The sequence below is a fragment of the Lissotriton vulgaris genome, chromosome 5 (assembly GCF_964263255.1).
Source record: "Lissotriton vulgaris chromosome 5, aLisVul1.2, whole genome shotgun sequence".
NCBI classification, from domain to species: Eukaryota; Metazoa; Chordata; class Amphibia; order Caudata; family Salamandridae; genus Lissotriton; species Lissotriton vulgaris.
In genome coordinates, this window is record NC_141693.1 from 2,008,376,274 (window position 1) to 2,008,402,492 (window position 26,219).

Here is a 26,219-nt window from a genome sequence, read left to right on the forward strand (position 1 = left end):
AGAAGTACTGGACTGAGTGATGAGAAGAAGAGAAGAAGAGAGGACAGAGGAGCAGGAGGGAGCGATGGAACAGAGAAGTACTAGGTTGAGCGATGAAAGGAGGCGAGGGCAGAGGAGCCGGAGGGAGCGATGGAACAGAGAAGTACTGGACTGAGTGATGAGAGGAGGAGAGGACAGAGGAGCAGGAGGGAGCGATGGAAGGGAGAGCTACTAGGTTGAGCGATGAAAGGAGGTGAGGAGTGTATGAACCCATGGCCAGGCAAGGAGGATGCGCCAGTAGTGAGTGGTGGCAAGGAATGAGGGTGCATGTGCAGTGCTGAAGAGAAGCTGGAGTGAATGGATGACAGAAGTGAGGTGCAGGTGCAGGAGCAGAGCAAGGGTTTAAGAGAGATGCAGGAGTGGAGGATGATGGAAGCCTGGGCAGAGGAGAAAACGAGCGGGGAAGCAAAATGCAAGGACAGAGCAAGAAATGGGAGGGAGGTGATGAGTAGAAGAGTGAGCGATGGAAGTGAAGTGCAGAGCGAGCGATGGAAGTTAAATGAAATGCAAAGCAAGGGTAGGAAAGTGCAGGAGCAAAGGTAGGAAACAATAAAATACAAGAGAAGAGCAAATGATGAAAGCCTGGAACAGGGAAGAGAAAAAACAGGGAAGTTAATCACAAGTACAGAGCAAGGAAGGGATGTGAAGTGCAGAAGAGCGAGAGATGCAGAAACAAAGGAAAGGGAAGCGAAATACCGGAGAAGAGCAAGTGATGGAAGTGAGGCAAGCAGCTTAGTGGAGGATGGCAGAGAGACCCCCTCCAACAACTACGCCGAAGCTCATAGGTGTAGCCTTAGTGGAGAAGCTCTAGGCATAGACACTCAACTTAGAAGCACACGTGCACAGTGCATGACACCTACAGGAATCCAAGCACACACTGGTCGTCACACAGACAACTGCACAGACACACACAAAAAAATGTAAATGTAGTGCTTGTATAGCGCACGAATCACCCCTGAAGGGGTCTCAAGGCGCTGTACCCATACCGCTGTGGAACCCTTCCTGGCCTTTCCCTGTGATGTGCCCACTCCTGGGCACCCCCAAGGTGAAGCCAGGCATCCTAGCGCTGTTGGGGGCCGTTGTGGAGATTAGGCAAGCTATTGCCCAGAGTTGCAGAGTGGGACCCATGATTGGAATAGGCACCGAGGCGAGAATTATCAGGTCCGGGGAAATTGAGCCCAAGAGCCGCCGAGGCGGGAATTGAACCCTGGTCCGGGCCAGACCTCTGCATCAGGGTCTGCCGCTCTAACCATTGAGCCACACTTCTCCACAGGGAATCGCGCACAGAGACCAACAGTCCCACAGGTACATAGACAAAACTTGCTTTAATTCCACAGTATGCCTCAGGTTTGTGGTGCGTGAGTGTTGTTTCTGTTTTGCAATTTAATGCTCCTCTATTTAACAACCAATCCTGGAAGGATGACGTTTCTGAGATTCCCCCTCGGGCCCAGCAGATTCAGTTAATGTCAAGCACAAAAGGTTGCCTCCTTCACCTATATTGCTGTTCATGAATACATACAACGAACACATGCAGACACACAACATGCACACGCAGGCCTAAGGATGGAGTCATACATGTGCAAGCAGATGGGAATACAATGTTAATGATTGGGTAGAAAGAACCGGGGGTCTAAAAGCAACTAATGTAGCTGGCTGGCTCCAACTCCTCACCGAGTGAGTCCGAACACAAATCACGTATAAGCCCATAAGGACATAAAAAGCAAGAAAAAGAGCAAAAGACAAGTGATTACTAGTGAGATCCAAGAACAACTGAATGGATTCCCATCAATGTATCGCAGTGATCAATCTTCTCATTTGGTCATCCATCTATCGGGATGGCATGTCTCTTGATCATAGAGACTTGTTGCCATACCCACGATAATTGTCTGGATTGGATCAGACCCACAATCCCTTTAGACCGGAAATGGTAGATCACAAGGGAATTCAGTGCAGTGCAAAACACAAAAAAAGTGGTGAGTAAAATAGGGTGATGAGGCGAAAAAAAGGGGAACTTTTTATTAGGATACTGACTCACCCCCTAGTTAAAAACAGAACAGTGCAAGAAGCAGTTTCAACAAATAACTCCAAAAAAGGCCTACAGTTTGTGTTATAAAAAAATAAAAAATCTGAACTAAAGAGTTGTTTCCTCCGTGGTGTACACTCTGCACAGAAATGTGAATGTCAAACCAAAGCTGATTACTACTCTTCGTTCTGCTAAACGAAGATGTTGCAACAACTTTAAACACATTATTAAAATAACAAGCATTGGCAAAGCCAAACGGTCGCGCCTACAGACCTATTGGCTTTGTTAAATATTATGTTAAAATGCTCTTTTATAGCGCACGGCTACTCCGAGGAGTGTCCCGGCGCTTTAGCAAAGAGCCTAAAGGGTAGGCAAAACACAGCACAGCATAAATGAAAAAGAGGAAGATAGAAACCAGTTACTGGGTAAAAAGCCAAGTCTTAAGTCCCCTTCTAAAGGAAAGCAAAACCAGCTTTGCCAATGTTTTTAGCCACGGTGTACAGTATTCTGCCTTATGAGCAGCACGGCTAAAAGAAAAAGAGAAAAGTCGCAGTTAACACGAATGTGCACGCCTATAAATGGCACTCCAAATGGATCAGCAAATTTAAAAAAGTAAAGCAAAAGTGCTCTTTCAAAACTTAGTGCAAGAGTGATTCAGAAAACAAAATGAAATGAAGGAGGAGTTTTGGGAGGGGGTGGGGGGTAAAGCAACACGGCAGGCGGGGGAGACAAGCAACAAAGCAGGCGGGGGGGGGGAGAAACAATACATCGGCTGGGGGAGGACATGGAGGAAGAGCAATGTGGTGCAGAGAGGAAGAACAAAGGGTTGAAGCACGTGACAGAGGAACAGGAGTGCGAGTGGGGGTAGAAAAGCACATGGGTGAGAGCAACGTGGCAGGGGAGGAAAACACATGAGGGAGACAGCAACACACTCTCATGCATTATTTAAACAAAAACAAAAAAGCAGCTCCCTAAAAGCGAGAAGAGGAAGGACAGACGCCAGCAATGCAAAGAGGGTATACTGCATGGGAGGGACGGGCACAAGATGGACAGGCTGACACAAGGATCGCATCCAATGGAAAACGAGCAAATCCGAGTGACAGTAAAGTCAACCAATGGTAAGCAATGGGCAGACTGCGAGCCCCTGTATGTTGGTCATACAGACCTTTCCATGCTAGGCTAAAACCCTTGAAGGCCAGTTTGGAAAGCCCTGGCAGCTCCTGGTGCCTCCGTCACTACATATCAAATAAGGAAGTGAAGAGATATATCAGTCATGGACTCAATCTCCTCCGTCGTTTGACGGAGCCCGGGGCAGGCAGTGTTCTATGGGTGAGAGATGCTTTGACAAATGTTTGACTATAAGCGCTCTTCCCCTTCCGTGTTGACGCTCATGGGGTCCAATTAGGAAACCTATAATATTGTAAAAATTAAGAACTTGAATATTCGCTCTATTAAAGAATATTCCAAGTTGGTATCGAACAAATGTCTTGCTCAGAAACATATTAAACAAACACCAAATAGGCAAACAGCACTAGGCATTAGTTAGAGTGGTAACAGGGATCACTGTATTTGGTCCTGAAGCAGCTTAGGGGTAGGCTTCGAAACATGTCAACCAGCGAGGGAGCTGCTCATTAAAGCTTTTTTGCCTCCTTCTTTCCACGTTTTTATCAATACCAGCTATAGGGTGCATTAAAGTTTAGTTTTTCTATAAAGCCAGGTATTTTTTAAACTCACTCATTCCGGACCATTCCACTCTCACACCAATACACATAGTTCACTTCACTCCAAAGTGCTCTCACATATTCGTCGGTCGCAGCACGCCCTGTCCCACTGAAGGGCGGGAAGAACCACATGATGAAGCATGCCACCAAGGGACCTTTTGGGGGTGAGGGTTATTTTAATTTTTGTAATGCTTTCCCATTCTAGTAACCAAACGGTTCCCTTGGGTTTATTCACTTTTTGGATGGTTAAGCACTTTATTTTGTAAAGTCTGAGTGGCCACTGTCACTTCCCCAGCTTCCAGAGGTTAATTGCAGCAGGCACTGGGAAGGAGGAAGGAAGGGAGAGAGAAGGGAGAAAGATCAGAGAGGGAGAAAAGAGAGAGAAAGGGAGAGAGAGAGAGAGGAAGAGAAAGATCAAAGAGAGAGAGGAGAGAAGTAGCGAGAGAATGGATAGTTGGAAAGAGATGGAGCGAGATGAAGGGAGCGGGCTGGCTTGAGCATTTTGTGCCAGGGCTGCTATTGGTTCCCCGGTAAGGCCCTGTCCACAATATGTCTCTGCAACCAGAAAGCCAGTGCGGTCTGGTAGAATCCACCCAAAAATTGGTCAGGCAGGTGAACTCTCCAAACTCCTGCATGGCCAGAGTCATCCACAGAGGGCTTCCTTTAACACACTGCAGCGTGACTGAGTTACACCTGGGATAGTAAAATATGGAGGTAATATTACCAAGAGAGCAAACATAACTGGAGATTAAAAACGAAAATATGGATAAGCATAAGGAGTTAAGGCACAGGGTTAAATTGTGGGCAACCTTCCCCCCGCCCCAAGATTAGTCACTCCCACAACACTCCCAGTGGTGAGAGCAGCTTGACTCACCGGCTGGGCAGGAAGGGAAGCACTGGGTGAACTCTTCAGATAATGTGCTTAAAAGGAGTGTGAGGGAAAAGGGAGCAAAATCAGGCTCTCAAATGAACAGACAGACAACGAAAGCAAAGCCCACAGTTCCAGCTCTTACAATGGATGTAGGCCGGGACCTGCCAGAGGAGAGGGGCCGGGCTTCTGGCTAAACTAACTCATATGGACTAGTGAGCAAATGTGTCTAGGAAACACTGCTGCTTATACTGTAGCCACTGACTAGCATGTTATTATAAACAGGTTAAATGGCAATGCCTACATTCAAACCAGGGTCAACATGTCTCACTGCAAGGTCAAGAGGTGAAGTCATCGGGACCAATGAACCTTTAAGTACATGTTAAGCGTCTCCATGGGAGCCCTGCCCCCCCCCCCCCCCCCATGCGTAAGGTGTTACTCATACCAGGGTAATGTACAAGCGATACTCAAACGAGGCAGCTTGTGGTGGTTCAGTGTGGAATAAATGAAAGAATGAAATGATTTTGTAAAGTGCTCGAATACCCTACTGTGTCTTAGCATTTTAGGCAGAACATCAGAAGCCAGTCCAATACTGAAAAAGTCAGAGTGTGACAGAGAAATTAATAGACATCTTCGGTACATAGCCAGGTCTTCAGCCGCTTCCTCAATTGCATCAGAGATGGTTGACAGCGCAGCTTAAAAGGTAGTGAGTTCCAGCATTTCCCTGCCCCTGTGGGAAAAGCCCCACCTCCCCATCTTGCTTTATTTGATCTGGGGATGATGACACATGGTGAGGAGCTAGGTCTAAGATTTCTGCTTGGCCTGCACCAGGAAAAAAGATCCTGAAAGTACTTCGGGCCAGTCTGGTGTAGGTGTTTGTAGACTATACACATAGCCTTAAAAAGAATTCTCTTTTTCACAGGGAGCCAATGTAGATCCCGCAGGGATTGTGCTAGAGAGTTACATTTAGGGATTCTGAGCAGCAATCTTGCTGCCGCATTTTGTAATACCTGTAATATCTTTATCACTCATTTTTGAGCACCCAAATACAGAGCATTACAATATTCCGATTTTGAGAACACAAGTGTTGTTGTCACTGTTTTTGCAGATCAGTGGGAATATATGGAAAGGTTTTTCAAAACCTTCAGTACAAAGAAACCTGAAGCGGTGATTGAATTTGTTTGCTCAGAAAATTGTAGTTTTGATTCAAAAATAACTCCTAGGTTTCTTACTTTCTGGGCCAGGACAGTTAACGCGCCCAGGCTCGACGGCCACCAGGAGTCATTCTAGAAGTTCGTTTCTTTACCGAAAAGCATCACCTCAGTTTTGTCCGAGTTCAGTTTCAGACAATTATTTTGCATTCATGGTCCAACTTGGGACATGCAGTTACAAACATTTCTTGCTTCTTTGTTTACGTCAGTTGAAATAGATACCGCTATCTGAGTATCATCGGCATAGGAAAAGACAGCCAGACCAAAGCAACGAATCAGATTAACAAGAGGGCTAACATAGATATTAAACAGCGTGGGACTAAGAGAGGACTTCTGAGGAACACCAGAGGGTAAAGAGAAAGGTATGGAACTTGCATGCCTCATCTCCACCCGCTGTTGTCTGTTACTCAAAAATGAGCTCCACAGAGCCAGGGCTGAGTCTCTGAAACCGAATAAATGGAGCTTCTCTATGACGAGTGAGTATCAAATGCAGCAGATAGATCTAGTAAAATCAGAGCCACTCTTCCCCCCTTGTCGGCTGCTATTCTAACTCCCTCCGAGGCCGCTACCAAGGCAGACTCAGTGCCAATATTTGCTCTGAAGCCATACTGTGAGGAATAAAGCAGCATGTTTGCATCCAAAAAGGCTAGCATCTCCTCATTCATGGCTTTCTCCAATATATTTGCAGGGAAAGGTAGGCAAGACATGAGTCTACATTTTTTCCACCATCGCTGGATCCAGAGTGGGTTTTTACACCAATGGTAGGAGGGATGCCTTCTTCCATAAAACTGGAAAGTGCCCTGTATTCAATATTTCGTTTAGTAATTTCATAAGCGGATCGGCCGCTACACTTGCTACCTGCTTATTAACCTGTGGTGGGCTGGGATCCGAAGGGGCTCTTGATTTGATGAAGTTAATAAGACTGATTGTTTTATCCTTAGGAAGAGGTAAAAAACTTACGAATAGTGGTTTAGTTAAGGAGCAGGGGGTTTGCAGTACATCCAGTTCCTTGGCATATGTTAAGACGTCAACTGTACTTGGTGTATTTAAAGGAGGCGAAAAAATCAAATGGCATTGACTTTTGACAGAACAAACATTGCCAACTTGTTGCAGAATCATTGATCTGGGATTAAAAGAGCTCGGATGATTCCGTCTTGACAAGGATTGAACTGTTTTAAAAAAAGTTCTCTGTTAATATTTGCGGAGCTTATATTTTCAGAGAACATTTTTATTTTGGCTGTCTTGATTCGGCCCTTATACTGTACAAGCAGTTCTTTATATTTTGACTTTTCTTTCAGACAATATTCCTTCCTCCTTTGAGTTTCCACTCTCTGCTGGGAGGGTACTGGGCCACAAAGCTACAGGAGCAGCAACATCATAGCCCATTAGCACACACTCAAGGAGCTAAGATCTAGGGAAGTGCTTAATTTGTAGTATAATGAGTGCCAAGGCCCAAGATATTTCTCAGGCGGCCACTGCTGCTTGTGCTACTTCAGGTACTGGTCAGCACTGCCGCACCTACTGACTATTACAGACCTACAAATGCTACAATTTAGACTGTACCCGGTGACCCAAAGCCGTAAGAATAGTCTGAGCACCCTAGTATTTTAATAATATATTTAATTGCTAAACACTTTGCTTATAACAGACGGACAGTGCCACCATTAGGTGGACTGTATTACTCTGCATGGAAAGGCGGGTCATTGGGGGTGATGCAAGCACCCAATGCGGGACGTACTCCTTTGGCGGGTAAATTCAGAGTACGGAAGAGGTCGCGTTTACAAGACTGCGCACCCCAATAGGGCCACGGGCCCGTCAATAACAGAAAGACGAGGAAACGGGCCCTCAAAGAGGGTCTGGCCCCCACAGAAGCTGTTGCAGTCAGCTGCTGGGGTGTGGATTCCAGGGGCGCCTCTTTAACACGCGTTTATTCCAGACGGGACCACCCAAGGCAGCCTTACAGGACCGCTGTCAGGAGAGGCCATCAGTTGTTTGAGAGATGGGTGGGGAGAGGGTCAGGGTGTGAGAGCACCACTATCAAGGAGAAGAGAAACCAGAGGTGAATGTATGTGATGGTTAAAAAGCTGGTGATGACAAGAACACATCGGGGAAAGAAATGTATTTAAACAAAGACTGATGGCGGGTTCCCCTCGGCTCTCCGGTTTCTAGTCTGCAGGCAGCAGCAGGGTGGGGTCACCGGGATTCCTTGGTGGCCAGCAGAAGAAAGAGCTCGCAAAGAACGGGAGTCCAGTGTCCCCCCCGCCCCATTACACATGGGAGGGGGAGGTTTGGAAGCCAGGGCAGTGGGGTGAATTTGAAGACGTCACTTGATTGGGCCAAACAGTCAACAATCCTATTGTCCTTCTCCACTACAGGGGCAGGGAATAGACTGCGCGCCATTGGCAGTAGTGACTGGTTTCGCTCTAAGAAGAAACCCCCGACTCCCTTGGGCAGAGAAGGGTAGAGAAGGGCAGAGAACGTAGGCTCTGAAACTCTTCCTGGGTGCCATGGAGGCTCAAAGGCCTCAGGCTGAATCCCACGTGGGTGCAGGCCTAGTGGGGTTAAGCATAGCTTAATTCATTGTGGTACTCATCCATTTACAGCCCAGATGAAGGCCATATATCTTACATCTGTGAACAAACCTTTACGAAAGGTAAGAGCAACTCTATCGACTATGCGCCAGGGGGTACGGGTAGAGGGTGGAAGAACTGTGACTCCGCTAAGGTGGGGACATGAAGACGCCACAATGCCGCCAGCAGAGCATGCCGGTACTACAATACGATGCTAAGAAAAGGGACAGGCAGCAGGAAGGAAACAGCCCTGCCTCTGCAGGAATGAAGGGTGACCCAGAGGGTTGGAAGCCGACGATTGCCCAGAAGTAGAGGTTCAAAGTTTGTCTGCAATAAAGGGTCACCTGGCTGGGTTGGAACAGCCCCTTGCCCAGAAGAATAAACGTTAAGTGGTTACAACATTGTTCTGCATCCCCTGCACAGATCAGATTAGAGCTGGGGCTAACAAATTACGATGCCCATAACCCTGGTACATACCCCAAGCTCTGCCACAAACTAAGACAGGATGAATCTGGCACACTAGAATTTCTTGTCTGAAAAGAAATGAATGAGAGTAACCCAGGAGGATCATTTGGCTGTCTTTTGAAGGATTACATCCACCAGATGTCAGCCGCTGACCTTTGGGCCCTCAATCCTAGCCAATCTGCCTTTAAGAATGCAATTAAAAAATGTGTGAGATCGAGATCTCTCGCTACTGATAAAGCCCTCCTCACAAACGTAGCCATTCTTGGGCAGTAATTAACTCCTACAAACAAGTATCTGCAGCCACGTATTTTTCCACCAATTTTTCACTCCATTTAAAGAGCAGTTTCATCGCCCTAAGAATGGGGGACTACTGGCGCTTTCTTCAAAATCTACCCACCTGGCGTCGTACGGAGGAGGACACAACCTGTAGAGGATGTGGGTTAGCGATAGAATCAATTCTGCACGTGGTCTGCATCTGCCCTATCTTTAATCCCCAACGCAGGTGCTTGCTTAGGTCAACATGGAACAGGCCATCATAGCCGCCTTGTCCATGGACAATACTGTTTTAAACATAAAATGTGCTAAATTTATTCAACAAGCGTATCGCTGCCTTAATACAAAGAAAACTGCCACGGCCTTGCCACTGACTTTTTAGATTACATAATGTACTGTAACAGAAGCCCCAACGACCAGGAGGGTCGCAACACCAATCGAAACTCTGTAGCATGCCCCCTTTATGGTTTGATTTTATAATTGAATACAACGGGAGAGGTTTCAGACACGCCAGGTCATGTTTAACAAAATAGTTTAAATTCTTATTTTTTTATGCTTTTCATGTCTGTATGGGTTTCTCTTTTAAACTATTTCTCTCACAAAACTATACACAATGTGATTTGGGAAAAACTTTTAAAGATATTGTTTTATGTCTAAATAAAGACTATTATTATTATTGGTTACAACAGAAGTGAATGATCACCTGGCGGGCTAGAAGCAGGCGCTTGCCCGGGAGTTGAAAGTAAACGGGTACACCAGAAGTAGAAAGTAAAAGGCAATGCCGGAAGTGAAGAGCCCCCTGTTCAGCTGGGAGCAGATGGGGCGAGGGAATGCTGAGGACTGAGAGTAGGGCTCAGTGCTTCTGAGTGTGGTAAGAGCTCTGAAGCTAGGACAGTCCTATGGGTATGGTAAGGAAGGAACAGGCTCAGTGAGGAAGGAAGGAAATGGAGGAGGAAGCATCGCTTGTAGGTTGGAAACTGCCTAAATAAACTGCGGCCTCAAGTGTCCCATAAGGATAAACCAGTTCTGTTCAAGTTAGTAGGATGTGGGGGCGCCACTACTATGCTTGGGGGGGGGGGGGCCTTCAGGCAGCCTGTGACCCCTTTACATGTGATACCCCTTTCAAGTCCCAGCAGCTGCCAGAACACAGACGAGCCGGGTGAGGGAGTGGGGGTCGCTTTCTGAGCAACTGCACTTTAGAAAAATGCTAATAATGAAGATTGTATGTGAGGAATCCGAGGCATGCAGGCCGAAGGAGGGGACAGCATGGAGGGCCTTCCAGGCATCCCCGGGCTCCGGGCATCCTTCAGGTCAGACCAGGCTAGAAGAGCTGGGGCAGAGTCTCACACGTGTGCACAGGAGCCAGACCGACGAGGGGGTGTTAATCAAAGACATCCTACGGGCCCCTCAGCTGGGCTTCTCTGAGAACAGCTGGACTGAAGGACAGTAAGTGTGGGGGCGAGCCAAAGACGAACAATCCGTGGATGGAGTGGGAGGAGCAGGGGGCGAGAGAGCGAGGATAGGAGATTCAGCTTAGGAGACCGAGGAGAGCGCATGAGCCAGTGTTTAATTTGAGCCAGGGTTGCGCGTGCGCCCAGCACTTATAGAACAACCCGTCCTGTGTCTATCATAGTAAAGTATGTAACAGTTGAAAATCTCAAAGTATTTTGCGTGTTCCTGGAAGTAGAATGCAGCCTACTGACAATGATTTTGTACACATCGTAGTGATAATGCTGTGGTTCATAATAGTAAGGTAACACCGGATTCTGGGTTAAATTCTGCATCACGTGTCAAACACAGTGGAAAGGCTCGAATGCATTCAATTGGATTCAAAGATTGTGTAAGTTGCTCAAGTTTGGCTTCTTTCCATGTCGGTTTAGTAAATGTAGGTCATGATTCTAAATGGAATTTTCTGTTATTATTCACGCCCCCTTTACCTTAGAATTTTCTCCTCTTCCCTATTTTTTCCTATTAATACCAAAGAAGCGCAGAGTCACGGGGTGACGCGCTGGGTCAACGGCAGGGTCACGGGGTGACGCGTAGTGTTAGGGGGTGGAGCGCAGTGTCAGGGGGTGGAGCGCAGTGTCAGGGGGTGGAGATTAACCACACTGATCTATGTTATTATTATTATTATTAGGGAGTTTTATAAAGCGCCTGGTTTACGCCCAAAGGCGTGTCCCCGCGCTATGGTAAGTAGGGTAACAGTCTAAACAGCCATCACAGTAACCTAGCGTCTGAAGAGATGAGTCTTCAGAATCCTTGTTTAGGCGGAAACTTAAGGCTCCAGACCTAATTCTGGCGGCAGGTCATTCCACCTCTTCGCGGCCAGGTATTTGAATGATCTGCCCCCCATGCGTGCTTTCTTAATTTTGGGAATTTTCAGAAGTCCTGTACAGGAGGAGCGCAAGCTCCTTGTAGGCTTGTAACCAGATTCTGTAACGGGGCAGGGGCTTTGCCTCTCAGAATGCGATGACATGTGACAAGAGCCTTGAATTCTACCCTGCTCCTGACCGGAAGCCAGTGCAGAGCCTGGAGCGCTGCCCTGGAGGAAGATCTTCTAGGAAGCCTCAAAACAAGGTGAGCGGCAGCATTTTGCAGTACCTGGAGGCGATTGAGAACCTTTCCCGTGGCCCCCAGATACAACAAATTGCTGTAATCCAGGCGCGAGGTGACCAGCGCATGCGCCAGCGTCCGTCGAGCTGTGATTGGCAGGAGATCCAAGACCTTCCTCAGAGTTTTTAAAACTCCGAAGCATGTCCCCACCACTCGGCTGACCTGGGAGCCAAAGGCGAGATCAACATCCAGCCATACCCCCAGGTTCCTTACCTCCTGGCAGGGAACAGGTACCTCCCCTAGGCAGGATGGCCACCACGCCGACGACTAAGCAGATGGGCCTCCCCCTACCACGAGCACCTCGGTCTTACTGCCATTAAGCTTCAGGCAGTTGGCGGACATCCAGGCTGCCAGTTCTTGCATGCATACTCTGAACTTGTCCGCCATAAGACCAGGTGCACGCGAGAGGGATATTACCAGCTGCGTGCCATCGGCATAGGACACAAGACGTACTCCATAGCTTTCAACAATGGCCGCCAGTGGGGAGACATATAGGTTGAACAGGGTCGGACTCAGGGACGAGCCCTGCGGTACGCCCTGGCCCAACCCAATCTCCCTGGAATAGCAATCTCCCTGGCGGACTTGGAAGCATCTGCCTGACAGGAAGGACCGGATCCATCTAAGCGCAGGACCTGACACCCCTCCGTCATTCAGACACTGTAGCAAGGTGGAATGAGCTACAGTGTCGAATGCTGCGCTTAGGTCAGGGCCATGGTTTGGCCCTCATCCACTCCCTGCCGTATGGACTCTACTGCCATGAGCAATGCTGACTCCGTCGAATGCCGTGGACGGAAGCCAAATTGAGAGTCATGGAGCAGGGAAGCTTCCTCTACAAAGCCCATCAGCTGAAGGTTAACAATTTTTTCAGCAATCTTTGCCATGTATGGCAAGAGGGAAATGGGGCGAAGATTGTCTAACCTATCATAGCTGATATTGGGCTTCTTTTGGAGAGGAAGAACTACCGCTCGTTTCCAGGCATCTGGGATAGTATAAGTCTCAAATGAGATATCCAGAAGATGACGGATATATGGCTCTAAGACATGCAGACTACCCAACAGGCGTCTGGGTGTAGTGGGATCTAGAGGGGAGCCTGATTTGATTGACCCACAAATGTGGATGAGTTTTTCAGTAGGTGGGGTTACGAGTGTCGTTAGCACCCGTTGTACTCCCCTTACTTCGAGTGCCTCTACCATCTCGGGGTCTATGATGGCCCAGCTGGGGAAAGCCGAATAGATGGTTGCTACCTTATTGGCAAAAAACTCCGCTACTCGGTTACAATTGTCCACCGTGCAGAATTCCTCTGGGACTGCTGCAGGCTTCCCCACCAAAAGGGATTTGTATATTAAAAACAGTTCCTTCGAGGAGTTCTCAGCTTCCCCAATCCTGGTGTCATAGACCTTTTTGGCCTTTCTAATTAGTGGTAGTTACGCCTACTCGAGACATAATCCATTCTGGCTTGGGTGGCGAAATCTACTCTCCACCGCCTTTCTGCACGTTTACACACGGACTTGGCCCTACGCACCTCTTCATTGAACCAAGATGCAGTTTTCAGTGCACGTCCCTCTGTTTTAATCTGGGCGAGCGGGGCTACTTGGATCGTCCAAGTATAGGTTAAGATCACCCAACACCAGGAACCTATCCGTGCGTAAGGCTGCCTCTGTAACACTTTCAACCAGGCTGTCTACAAATCTGGCAGATGAGCCAGGTGGCCTGTATATCAAGAGGCCCTTCACAGTGTACCCCCCGTTAACTTGAATGGAGAAAGCGCCTGCCTCACTATCAGTGACCACAGTCTGCTCCAAAAGCGTAAGCCCTCCCTAGCAACAATGGCTATTCCTCCACCTCTGCCCTTGGATCTGTCCTGTCTTACAAGGGTATAGCCCTCCGGAATGGCTTCCAGGGCCTCAGGGGAGGAGGCAGAGTCCAGCCATGTCTCCGTAAGAAAAACTAAGTCCCAATGTTTTTCCCTGAGGAGATCATAAATATGAAGTCTGTGCTTGCGTAGCGACCGGACATTCAACAAGCCACAGGTCAGCTTGTAATACTCCCTTTTTGTCTTTTTAGACAGGTCATGTAAACCACCTAACTAGCTTTTTGTCCTATGAACAGAAATTAGCCTTGTTTTCAACATATCTGATCAAAATATTATTGCAACAAGTAAATATAAATATATATATATATATATATATATATATATATATATATATATATATATATATATATATATATATATATTATTCACTAAATGCCCAAGCATATCCGGCTGCACGCGACTGCTGCTGGAAGTCCATTTACCTGGCGGCCAGCTGATTCATGCCGGATTTAACAATGCCCAACGCGTTTCGAAGTGTTAAACTTCTTCCTCAGGGGCGGCTACATAAAGGTCATCAGGAAAGCCAGCATGCCATTTGTACATTTCTAGTCCCGCCCTTAGTGGGTGTGGCTTAGTGCCCAGGAGCATGCTGGAACATGTAGTTACCCTCAGTGGGTTCCGTCGGCCCCATGGCAGCAATTTCCATCATACCCTCAACAGGGCTCCGGTTAAAACGTTGGTCCATTTATGCCCCAACAACAGCGCCATATCAGTGAGGAATCGTTCCCACCTCAGCCTCTCTTTTTTAGGGCTCGGCCTAGCGTCCACTGCGCAGCAGTTTCGCGCAGGCCGAGAACTTATGTTTTTCAATACTGGGGTTGAACCCGCCTCTCTCTTCCATTGGCTAGCTCCATAAATGGAGGCTAGCCATTGGAAGAGAATAATGTCAATCAGTCTTGGAGCAGATTCGTGGGCGTTTCTGTCTTTTTTTTAAGCCCCGCCCCCTTTGTTTCTTCATTCAGAGGTGGGCCATTGTGGGCGTTTACTTTTTATTTTACAGGGATGTTTTTCGCCATTGCTACAGACTCTGTTGCCGGGATGGACGTAGCAATTTCTGTTGCCGGGGATCTCATACACACCAGGCAGCCAGGGATGTTTTCCTTCTCCGCCGCCTCCCCCTCGCCGCCGGGCTCCACCCCTCCCTCGGCTCAACACACACACAATGAAAGCACGCAGCTGGCAGGCAGCGAGTTAGCGGTCTTTCCCACGGCGCCCTGCCCCAGCACCACCAGGCACACAGTGCGAGCAGCGAGCGGGGGCCAGACTGACAGAGCGCCACAGCGGCCGGGGCAGAGGGAAGGGCGAGCTCATGGTCCCGGGCTCAGTCAGCTGCTCCGTTCTCGGTGCCCTAACATCGCCGCTGCCTGCTGCTCCCTGGACCCCACTCCCTCGGTCTCGCCTCAGACTCCGATGCGGCAAGCATGCTGGCTCTGGTACAGCTCCATGTCCCCAGCCTCGGAGACTGCACCCTTCTTCTGCCCAGATCTCTGCTCTTGGTGTGGCAGTGGGCATCTTTTCCTGCCTTGGAGGAGCGCCCACAATGTTTTGGAAAGGCGCCAGAGCGCCATAAAAATCACTCAGGCGTCCCGCAGCGGGGAGCCACTTTTGGCAGCCCTAGTCTTTTTCCTCCCCACATCTGATCCCCAGAGGCTGGCTTACTCTTTGCTTTCTCTTTGTATCACATATTTGGATGCAATGACGGAAACAGCAAAATACAAGTCGGGCGCCACACTTTGTATTTATGATGTGACTTGTATCACATATTTGGATGCAATGACGGAAACAGCAAAATACAAGTCGGGCGCCACACTTTGTATTTATGATGTGACTTGTATCACATATTTGGATGCAATGACGGAAACAGCAAAATACAAGTCGGGCGCCACACTTTGTATTTATGATGTGACTTGTATCACATATTTGGATGCAATTGTGTGACGATACATCACAAACTGTAACAACGCATGGGATTATAACGTAGTTTTAACATCGGAAAATAAATTACATAGCACGCAATTACATAGCATGTCGTTACCACGCGATTGCTGTGTCCCAGATGGTTAGTGGCATTACAACGCAGTAGATGATATCTCCTCCCGTTACTACGCTTTTTGTTTGCCAGAGTCTAATAACTCCGCCAAACGTGATGGCTTGGAAGGCCCAATTCTAATCTATGATGGTCGGAGATGTAACAGCTTTGGCTCATGGTCCCAGGTGGCATTCTGACTCCTCCGAGCACAAAGCTTTTTCAATATTATATACAAGCCATAGTTGATGTTTATTTATCTTGTGCAACTAAGAACCACTGACAAAGCCAATAGTTATGACTTGTACTTATGATGGGACTTGTATCACATATTTGGATGCAATGACGGAAACAGCAAAATACAAGTTGGGCGGCACACTTTGTACTTATGATGGGACTTGTATCACATATTTGGATGCAATGACGGAAACAGCAAAATACAAGTCGGGCGCCACACAAAGTGTGGCTCTGTGTGGGTGTAAATGCAATAGGTCCTGCATTTGCAAGCGATTACGCTATTGGCATTGTAAATGACAATGCTATTTATTAAACCGATTAAGCTATTGGCAATGTAAATGACAATGCCATTTATTTATGATTTAAAAAAAAAAAAGTCATGAGCAATGCCAATAGCTAATGCCGAGACCATTGCATTGTAAATGCTTGTTCGTTCATGAGATGGTGCAAGCCGGCAGGGCTAACGCGTTACAGATTATCCACCAAATGCCCTTTATGCAGCCGCCCCTGAGGAAGAAGTTTAACACTTCGAAACGCGTCGGGCATTGTGACTTTTAAATCCGGCATGAATCAGCTGGCCGTCAGGTTAATAGACTTCCAGCAGGAGTCGCGTGCAGCCGGATATGCTTGGGCATTTGGTGGGATATATATATATATAGATATATATTGCATTTAGTTCCATTGTTGGGCTCTTGGCCGCAACGAAGTGAGTCGGTAAGGAGATGGCATAAAATAATTCAGCTCTGACACCACTGGCTGCTTTCCCTGCTGTTGCTTTCACACTCTCCCCTTCCCCCTTAATCCTGCTAGTCTTCCAATTCTTCTCTCCCCTTTCTTAACATTGTTCTCCACCAGCGCCCGTTCTCATCGACATTATATATGTATATATATATATATATATATATATATATATATATATATATATATATATATATATATATATATATATATATATATTCGAGGCATGAGGGCTGCTGAATTCATATCTGTGCATAGATCGCCGCCTAGTGTTGGGTCCGGATGATTGCACATTGTTGTCCTGGAAGAGTCTTCGAAGTATCACGAGATAGGTGGCTCCTCCCCTGGACTACAGTGCGCATGGGCATCCTCTCCATCCCCAGATTGTTTTTCGCCATTGTGGCAGAGATGGAGTGTGATACTGAAAGTGATGACCATGCCTGAAAATGCTTCTGAGAGCTGCAGCTGCGACAGGCACCGGGGAGGAGGGCGGGCGATATGAATGTCAGCAGCACTTCATGCCAAGAAGTAAGTAGCATATTCCGTTCGAGGCATGAGGGCTGCTGAATTCATATCTGTGCATAGAATAAATAGCAGTTTCCTCCTTACTTGCGGGTGCCCGTGCCAGCTGCAGCAGTCTGAAAGAGAGTCCTGAGAACAGCCTGACCTACAGCAGCTTGCTGTTTGGAGTGTACATCTACGCAGTAGTGTTTGGTAAATGTATGTATAGTGGTCCATGTGGCTGCTCTACATATGTCCTCTAGAGGAATATTACCCAGGAAAGCCATGGAAGCCCCCAAATTGCGTGTGGAATGCGCCCTAGGAGGAACTGTTAGTGTGCGTTTAGCTTTCTGATAACAGATCTGGATACATTTAACAATCCACCTGGCTATACCTGATTTGGAGATAGGGTTGCCTTTATGTTGTGGAGAGAATGCAACGAATAGCTGTTTAGTCTTTCGAAAGTCTTTTGTCCTGTCGATGTAATACAGGAGAGCTCTTTTGACATCTAAGGTGTGCAGTGCTCTGTCTGCCACCGAATCTGGGTTAGGAAAGAAAACGGGCAGTTCGATGTTTTGATTGATGTGGAACTGCGAAACCACTTTTGGCATGAATTTAGGGTTGGTGCGAAGCACCACTCTATTCGCATGGATTTGCAGGTAGGGTTCCTGAATTGTGAGGGCTTGCAGCTCACTGACCCTCCGCAGGGATGTAATAGCTATCAGGAAGGCCACCTTCCAGGTGAGGAACTGTATGTCACAGGAATGGAGTGGCTCAAAGGGTGGCCCCATGAGTCTGGTGAGAACGATATTTAAGTACCAGACTGGTGAAGGGGGGTGTCTGGGAGGGATCACTCTTTTAAGGCCTTCCAAAAAGTCTTTAATGGCAGGTACCCTAAAAACGGAAAGGTGTTGCCTGTTTTGAAGGTAAGCTGCTATGGCAGCCAGATGGATCCTGATGGAACTGTACGCCAGGTTGCATCGGTACAGATGCAACAAGTAACATATGATGTTTTGCGTAGATGCGTCCAACGGGTTAACGTTATTGTTGGAGCAGTAAATAACAAACCGCTTCCATTTGGCCGCATAGCAGGCCCTGGTAGTTGGTCGCCTTGCCTCCTTGATGATGTCCATACACTCAGGAGGCAAGTTCAGGTATCCAAACTCTATGACCTCAGGAGCCAAATCGCAAGGTTCAGCTGTTGTGGATCTGGGTGCTGAATGTCGCCATGGCTCTGCGTGAGGAGGCTGGGGTGAGGTTCAGCCGCTGGTGAGGCACCACTGAAAGTTCCAGGAACGTGGTGTACCAAGCTTGCCGTGCCCACGTTGGAGCAACCAGGATGAGTGTCATGGAGTGCTGTCGCAGTTTGCGCGCCACCAGAGGTATGAGGGGGGGCTGGCGGAAAAGCGTACGCAAATCTGCCTGACCAGTTCATCCAGATCGCATTGCCCTGAGACTGCGGGTGTGGGAACCTGGCGGCGAAGTTTGGGCATTTTGCGTTCTCGCTTGTGGCGAACAGGTCGATGTCTGGATGACCCCACTGTTGGAAGTACGAATGGAGAACCGACGGGTGGATCTCCCACTCGTGCATCTGATGACTGTGCCTGCTGAGCAGGTCCGCCATCTGGTTGTCGACACCCGGGAGATGCTCCGCCATGAGGAAGATGTGCCTCTGAATGGCCCACTTCCACATGCTCTGGGCTAGGTGGGACAGCTGCGGGGAGTGCGTGCCTCCCTGCTTCTGGATGTAATACATGGCGGTCATGTTGTCCGTCCGGACTAACACGACCTTGTTGCACAGGTGCAACTTGAATGCCTTCAGTGCCATGAAGATCGCCATGAGTTCCAACACATTGATATGCATCCGTTGCTGTTGTGCTGTCCATAGTCCCTGCACTGTGTAGTGGAGGACATGCGCCCCCCAACCCTGGAGAGATGCGTCCGTCGTTAGCACTATTTGTGGGACAGGCTCCTGGAACGGTCGTCCCCTGCAAAGGTTTTGTGGGTTCCACCAATGCAGAGAGTTGTAAGTACGACCGGTCACCAACACTAGGTCTTTTAGATGTCCATGAGCCTGGTTCCACTAACGGGCTAAGCATTCTTGAAGGGGACGCATGTGCAGCCTCGCGTGCGAGACTATGAATATGCAGGATGCCATCATGCCGATCAGTTGCATGAAAACCTGTGCTGGGAGGGATTGCTGAGGTCGGAACCTCCGGATGAGCGCCTGCATGCTGTTGACCCTGGCTGCGGCCGGCTGCGCCGTGGCCGACTGGGTGTTTATTGACGCCCCCAGGTGCTGTTGCACATGGGCTGGCTGCAGGTGAGATTTTGCGTAGTTGAGAGAGAACCCCAGACTGAAGGAGGTGAATGGTCCGCGACATGTTGTGGCCGCACTGTATGGCAGACCTTGCCTGGACGAGCCAGTCGTCCAGGTAGGGATACACGTGAATACCTTCCCTGCGCAAGTGCGCTGCCACAGTTGCCAAGCACTTGGTGAAAACCCTGGGAGCGGTAGTGACCCCGAATGGCAGGACTTTGAATTGGTAAGGCTGACCGTTGACTGTGAACCTGAGATACTTTTTGTGACTTGGGTGAATGGGAATGTGGAAATACGCATCCTTGAGGTCCAGGGTGGCTAGGAAGTCGCCCTGACGGAGCAGCGGCAGGACTTGTTGTAAAGTTAGCAGGTGAAAGTGCTCCGAGAGGATGTATTGGTTGAGGGGTCTGAGGTCTAGAATGGGCCTTAGGGACCCGTCCTTTTTTGGAATCAAGAAGTACAGGAAGTACACCCCTGCACCCCTTTCTTCGGCAGGCACCAGTTCTATGGCTCCTTTTTGCAGCATGGAGAGGACTTCTTTCTGCAATAAGTGCGAGTGCTCTGCGGACATAGGACGGTTTCTTGGGGGTATGTTGGGGGGGGGGGGGGGTGGGGGGGTGGAGGTTAGTTCTAGACAATAGCCGTAACGGATAAGTTGCCTCACCCACCTGTCTGTTGTGATGTTTTCCCAGAGTGGCAGGAACTGCTGAAGTCTCCCCCCGACAGGTGTTAGATGGTCAGGGGGCAGTGACGAGAAGTCACTGTTTGTTGAGAGTGGAGGACCTGGCGTTGTTATTGCCGCGGCCTCTCCCTTTGGCGCTGTTCCCACGGTATCCACCTCTGGTGTTTTTAGTGTATGCAGACTGCGTGTTGCCCTTGGCGTACTGGGAGTGCTGTAGAGCTTGTCCTCTTGTTGCTCCCCTGTTACCGGAGCGACGAAAGGAACCGCTCCGAAACTGTTGTGACTGGAGAGCCCCCATGGACTTTGCCGTCTCAGTGTCTTTTTTCATTTTTTCGAGTGTTGTGTCAACATCGGGTCCAAACAGGAAGTCCGGATTAACCGGCTGATTGAGAAGAGTAGTTTAGATCTCGGGTTTAAACCCAGAGATGCGCAGCCATGCGTGGCGTCGCAGCATCACGCTAGTATTGATTGCCCTTGCTGCAGTGTCCGCTGCGTCCAGTGCACACTTGATGGACGCATTGGAGATCAGTTTACCCTCTTGTATAACCATTTCCGCAGCCTTTTGTACATATCAGGCATGTGCTGCATTAATTGTTCTAGGGTGTCGTAATGCGCCCTGTCGTGCCTAGCCAACAGGGCCTGTGTATTGGCTATTCTCCAAGTGTTAGCGGCCTGCGCAGCCACCCGCTTCCCAGACGCCTCAAAGATTTTGGACTCTTTGTCCGGAGGGGGAGCGTCTCCCGTTGATTGAGAGTTAGCCCTTTTGTGCGCGTTAGCCACCACAAGGGAGTCCAAGGGGAGCTGTCCTTTGATGTAGGTGGGGTCCACTGGATCAGGCCTGTATTTCTTGTCGATCCGCGGATTGATAACTCTGGCTTTTGTAGGCTCCTTGAAAATGGCTGTGGCATGTTTGAGGACCCCCTTAAGCATGGGCAGAGTCTTGGTGGAGCGTTCAGATGTGGAGAAGGTGTCGAATAAGAAGTCTTCATCCACTGGCTCAGCATGCATTTCGACGTCATGATTGAGGGCTGCGCGCTCTATCAATGCATTGAACGCCGCAGTGTCCTCAGTTGGAGATTGCTTGACATTGTAGGACTGAGAGTCTGGGGCGGTATGGGGGTCCCCTGACCATTGATTTGAGACATCCTGATCAGTGTCAGTATGGTAAGAGAAGCCCATTTGGCTATAGTCCGCAGTTAAGTCTTCCTCACTCTGAGTTGGAGAATGAACAGTGTGGTGTGAGTAGTCCTGAAGAGGTTCAACAAGAACCGGAGAGGTGGCGGAGGCCATCTTTTTTTTTAGGGGAATTTTGTAACCCTCCAAAGGATGTTCAGGCGTGATCTTCCGCTTGGGGACGGTAAGCCTGCCCGACTCCGAGTCAATAAACTGTTTCGTTTGGTTGTCGTAAGAAGGCTCATGATAGACGACCTGTGCATGCGAGGACACCTTTGCCACCTTGGAGGCCTCTTGAGTCTTTGGACGGGCATCGGGCGGAAGGCCAACTTAAGTGGCGTCGATTCAGCCTGCTTCGAACCGGAAGCGCCGGCTTTGTGTTTCTCCGACGCCTGAGTAGGCCGCTCGCTTGAGCGAGTCGAATCGACCTCCTTGCGCGGTGCACCTCCGTCCTTGGGCGTCGACGAAAATTTCGGGGCGTCCTTGGTCGTGGCTTCGACCCTCTTCGCCAGCCCAGCCTTGAGTCCCGAGAGGGGTGGCTGGAGATCTTTCCCGAACGGAAGTCCCTTGCCCTTCTCGGCATGCTTGGTAGTGGACGCAGGCACCGGCGCCGAGGCCTTCGAGGCGACGGTCTTGGTGGCAGAGCCCTGCTTCGGAGTCCCAGTCTTGGCGCCGACGGGCATCTTGGCAGTCGAAGGATCGCTGACAACCTTCGGGGCGTGCGTCGACGTCGAACCGACCACCATTTTGAGTAGTTTCGGTTTCGATTTCGTCTCCGTCTGTTTCAGTTTCGATTTCACGGAATCGACCGATGGCTCCTTTGAAAGGGTCTTAGCCTGGCTATGTCGCGGGGCTGTAGACCGAAAGGATGGATCTTGGCTAAGGCCTTTCGGCGATGCCTCGACCGGAGCCGGAGCGGGCTGAATGTCAATGATAGGCCCTGGAACTGCGGGCCGACTCGGTTCACCACCGGAGTCGTCATCAACGGCCGCAAGGGCCTGATCGTCGTCCCCTACCTCGACGACATCCTGGTCGTGGGCGAACTCCTCGTCTGGCTCGTCCACTTCGAAATTGGAGTCTTGCTTCGACGCCGGTTCCGACATTTCTTCGGGAACGTCATCTTCCGCCTCATCCTCATCTTGGAAGAGTTCCTCGTCCCCGGCATCGAAGATGTTTGCAGGTGCTGGAGCCGACTGTTGGGCCGACTGCCTCGCCGCACGTCGAAGTTTAATAGTCTACTTTGACCGGAACCTTGAGCAGGCGAAACATTTTGACTCGTCGTGGTCGGGGGACAAACAGGTGTTGCACACTGGGGGCACATCTAAGTTCGAATATTTCGAATTACACACAGGACACCGCTTAAACGGGGTCCGTTCCATCGTCGATGTAGTCTGGGCATGAGTCGTCGAGAGAAACTTTTTTTCGACGCCGATCGAAGAACCGAAAGGGCCAGGCACCGAACGATACAATACCGACGCTAAGAAGGCCTTTTGGCCTTAGGAATAGAAAGATTACAAGTTATTTAACTGGAGTTAAGATTAGACATCCGAACCCAATGGCGGAAAAAAACAATCTGGGGATGGAGAGGATGCCCATGCGCACTGTAGTTCAGGGGAGGAGCCACCTATCTTGTGATACTACGAAGACTCTTCCAGGACAACAATGTGCAATCATCCGGACCCAACACTAGGCGGCGATCTATGCACAGATATGAATTCAGCAGCCCTCATGCCTCGAACATATATATATATATATATATATATATATATATATATATATATATATATATATATATAACACATATATAAAATGTCGATGAGAACGGGCGCTGGTGGAGAACAATGTTAAGAAAGGGGAGAGAAGGATTGGAAGACTAGCAGGATTAAGGGGGGGGGGGGGAAGAGTGTGAAAGCAACAGCAGGGAAAGCAGCCAGTGGTGTCAGAGCTGAATTATTTAATGCCATCTCCTTACCGACTCACTTCGTTGCGGCCAAGAGCCCAACAATGGAACTAAATGCAATATATATCTATATAGATATATATAGATACATATAGATATAGATATATATAGATATAGATATAGATATAGATATATATATATATATATATATATATATATATCCCACCAAATGCCCAAGCATATCCGGCTGCACGCGACTCCTGCTGGAAGTCTATTAACCTGACGGCCAGCTGATTCATGCCGGATTTAAAAGTCACAATGCCCGACGCGTTTCGAAGTGTTAAACTTCTTCCTCAGGGGCGGCTGCATAAAGGGCATTTGGTGGATAATCTGTAACGCGTTAGCCCTGCCGGCTTGCACCATCTCATGAACGAACAAGCATTTACAATGCAATGGTCTCGGCATTAGCTATTGGCATTGCTCATGACTTTTTTTTTTTTAAATCATAAATAAATGGCATTGTCATTTACATTGCCAATAGCTTAATCGGTAAATAAATAGCATTGTCATTTACAATGCCAATAGCGTAATCGCTCGCAAATGCAGGACCTATTGCATTTACACCCACACAGAGCCACACTTTGTGTGGCGCCCGACTTATATTTTGCTGTTTCCGTCATTGCATCCAAATATGTGATACAAGTCACATCATAAGTACAAAGTGTGCCGCCCAACTTGTATTTTGCTGTTTCCGCACAGATATGAATTCAGCAGCCCTCATGCCTCGAACATATATATATATATATATATATATATACACATATATAAAATGTCGATGAGAACGGGCGCTGGTGGAGAACAATGTTAAGAAAGGGGAGAGAAGGATTGGAAGACTAGCAGGATTAAGGGGGGGGGGGGGGGGAAGAGTGTGAAAGCAACAGCAGGGAAAGCAGCCAGTGGTGTCAGAGCTGAATTATTTTATGCCATCTCCTTACCTACTCACTTCGTTGCGGCCAAGAGCCCAACAATGGAACTAAATGCAATGGTGGGGACAGTCTGCTTATGCACCATGACTGCTCAGGACAACAACAAGGGAAACCCAAACCAAGGAATGAGAGGTTAGAGATGGAAGAGGAGAGGCAGTTAGTTTAGACTGGTAAGACCCGAGGGACAGGGGATGGAAGAAGGGAGGAAGCAGCTCTGGAAGGACAGGACAGGACCTGAGGGGCTGTGGGTAGAAGCGGCTGCTTTGGAATGGCGTCGGATGGAAGAGGACAGCGAAAAGCTCTAGAGTGACAGGACCTGAAGGGCTGGGGAGGGGAGAAGAGGTGGAGCAGATCTGGAGTGGCAGGACCTGAGGAATGGTGCATCGAAGAGCACAACATCCTCGGCTCCTCCCAATCCGGCTTCAGAAAAAAACACAGTACGGAAACCGCCCTCCTCTAACAGGCGACATCCGTACCTTACTGGACCAAGGAGAAACAGCAGCCCTCATCCTCCTCGACCTCTCAGCGGCGTTTGACACAGTCTCTCACCGCACCCTAATACGCAGACTCCACGACGCAGGGATCTAAGACAAGGCCCTCGACTGGATCCGCTCCTTCCTCTCAGGCAGAACGCAGTGGGTCAGACTACTCCCTTTCCTCTCGGACCCTACACCTACCTTCTGCGGAGTCCCTCAGGGGTCCTCCCTCAGCCCTACGCTCTTCAACGTCTACATGGCTCCGCTCTCCCCCAGCGTCAGAACCTATGGAATCAACATTGTGTCATACGCAGACAACACCCAACTCATCCTCTCCCTTTCCAACAAACCCAATACCGCCAGACACAGCTTTCGAGAAGGCATGGAACCAGTCGCCAAATGGATGAAAAACAGCTGCCTACAACTAAACACAAGTACTCATCATGGGCCAAAACCCAGACGCATGGTACGACGCCTGGTGGCCCACTGCCCTCGGAAGCCCGCCTACCCCCCACGGACCACGCACGCAACCTGGGAATCATCCTGAAGTCAGAGCTCAAAATGGACTGCCAGATCAACTCCGTTGTGTCGTCCTGCTTCCACACCCTCCGCCTCATACGTAAGTCCTTCAAATGGATCCCCCTCGAACACAGAAAGACCGTCACTCAGGCATAGGTCATCAGCAGGCTCGACTACGGCAACGCACTATGACACAATAATAAACAAAAATCTCACAGCAAGCTAAAGAACATCCAAAACGCCGCCGCAAGACTGGTCCTCAACCTGACAAGACACTGCCACATCTCCCGGCACCTGCGCACACTCCATTGGCTCCCCATCGAAGCTAGAGTCACCTTCAAGATGCTCACCTACGAGAACAAGGCTCTCCACGACACCGGACCAGCATATTTGAACAGCCGAATCAAATTCAACGCACCCCAAAGGACCATATGATCAGCCCAACTCTCCTACTCCTGCGCGGCCAGAGCCTGGCACGACCTTCCGCTCCACCTCAGACAGATAACATCGCTCCCCATCTTCGCAAGAAACCTCAAAACCTGGCTCTTCAACAGACCCCCTTCCTTGATGGACTGGAACCTGTGACCCCCCCCCACCCACCACCACATCCCCAGCGCCTTGAGACCATTATGGGTGAGTAGTCGCGCTTAACAAACACCTAATTGGATTCATAATACGAGTTCAGATACGCTGTTATGATTGTTGTAAGGTGGTTTATTTCTTAATTTTTTTTCTATGTTGATTCTCCAAAGTGTATGGTATTTTAGAGTTCAGGTGTGTAGTGGTACCATAAAAGATGCATAACTTGGCTTTTCTTGTACCAATGCATTACAGACTATATGATATACTTTTTAGTGACTTCTATTTAAATTGCCTGCGTGTACCACGCCACCCAGCTAGATTTCCCGCTCTTCCAAAGTACACCACCACCCAGCTTTATTTCCTGCTCTTCTGCAGTAACACACCACCCAGCTCTATATCCTGCTCTTCTGCAGTACCACACCA

General features: G+C 48.9%; 1 protein-coding gene across 4 annotated transcripts in view; it reads right to left on the reverse strand.

Moving 5' to 3' along the window:
* ABL1 (ABL proto-oncogene 1, non-receptor tyrosine kinase) overlaps positions 1-26,219 on the reverse strand; it is a 266,841-nt gene that overhangs the window by 66,416 nt on the left and 174,206 nt on the right. The gene's annotated exons all lie outside the window — the stretch shown is intronic.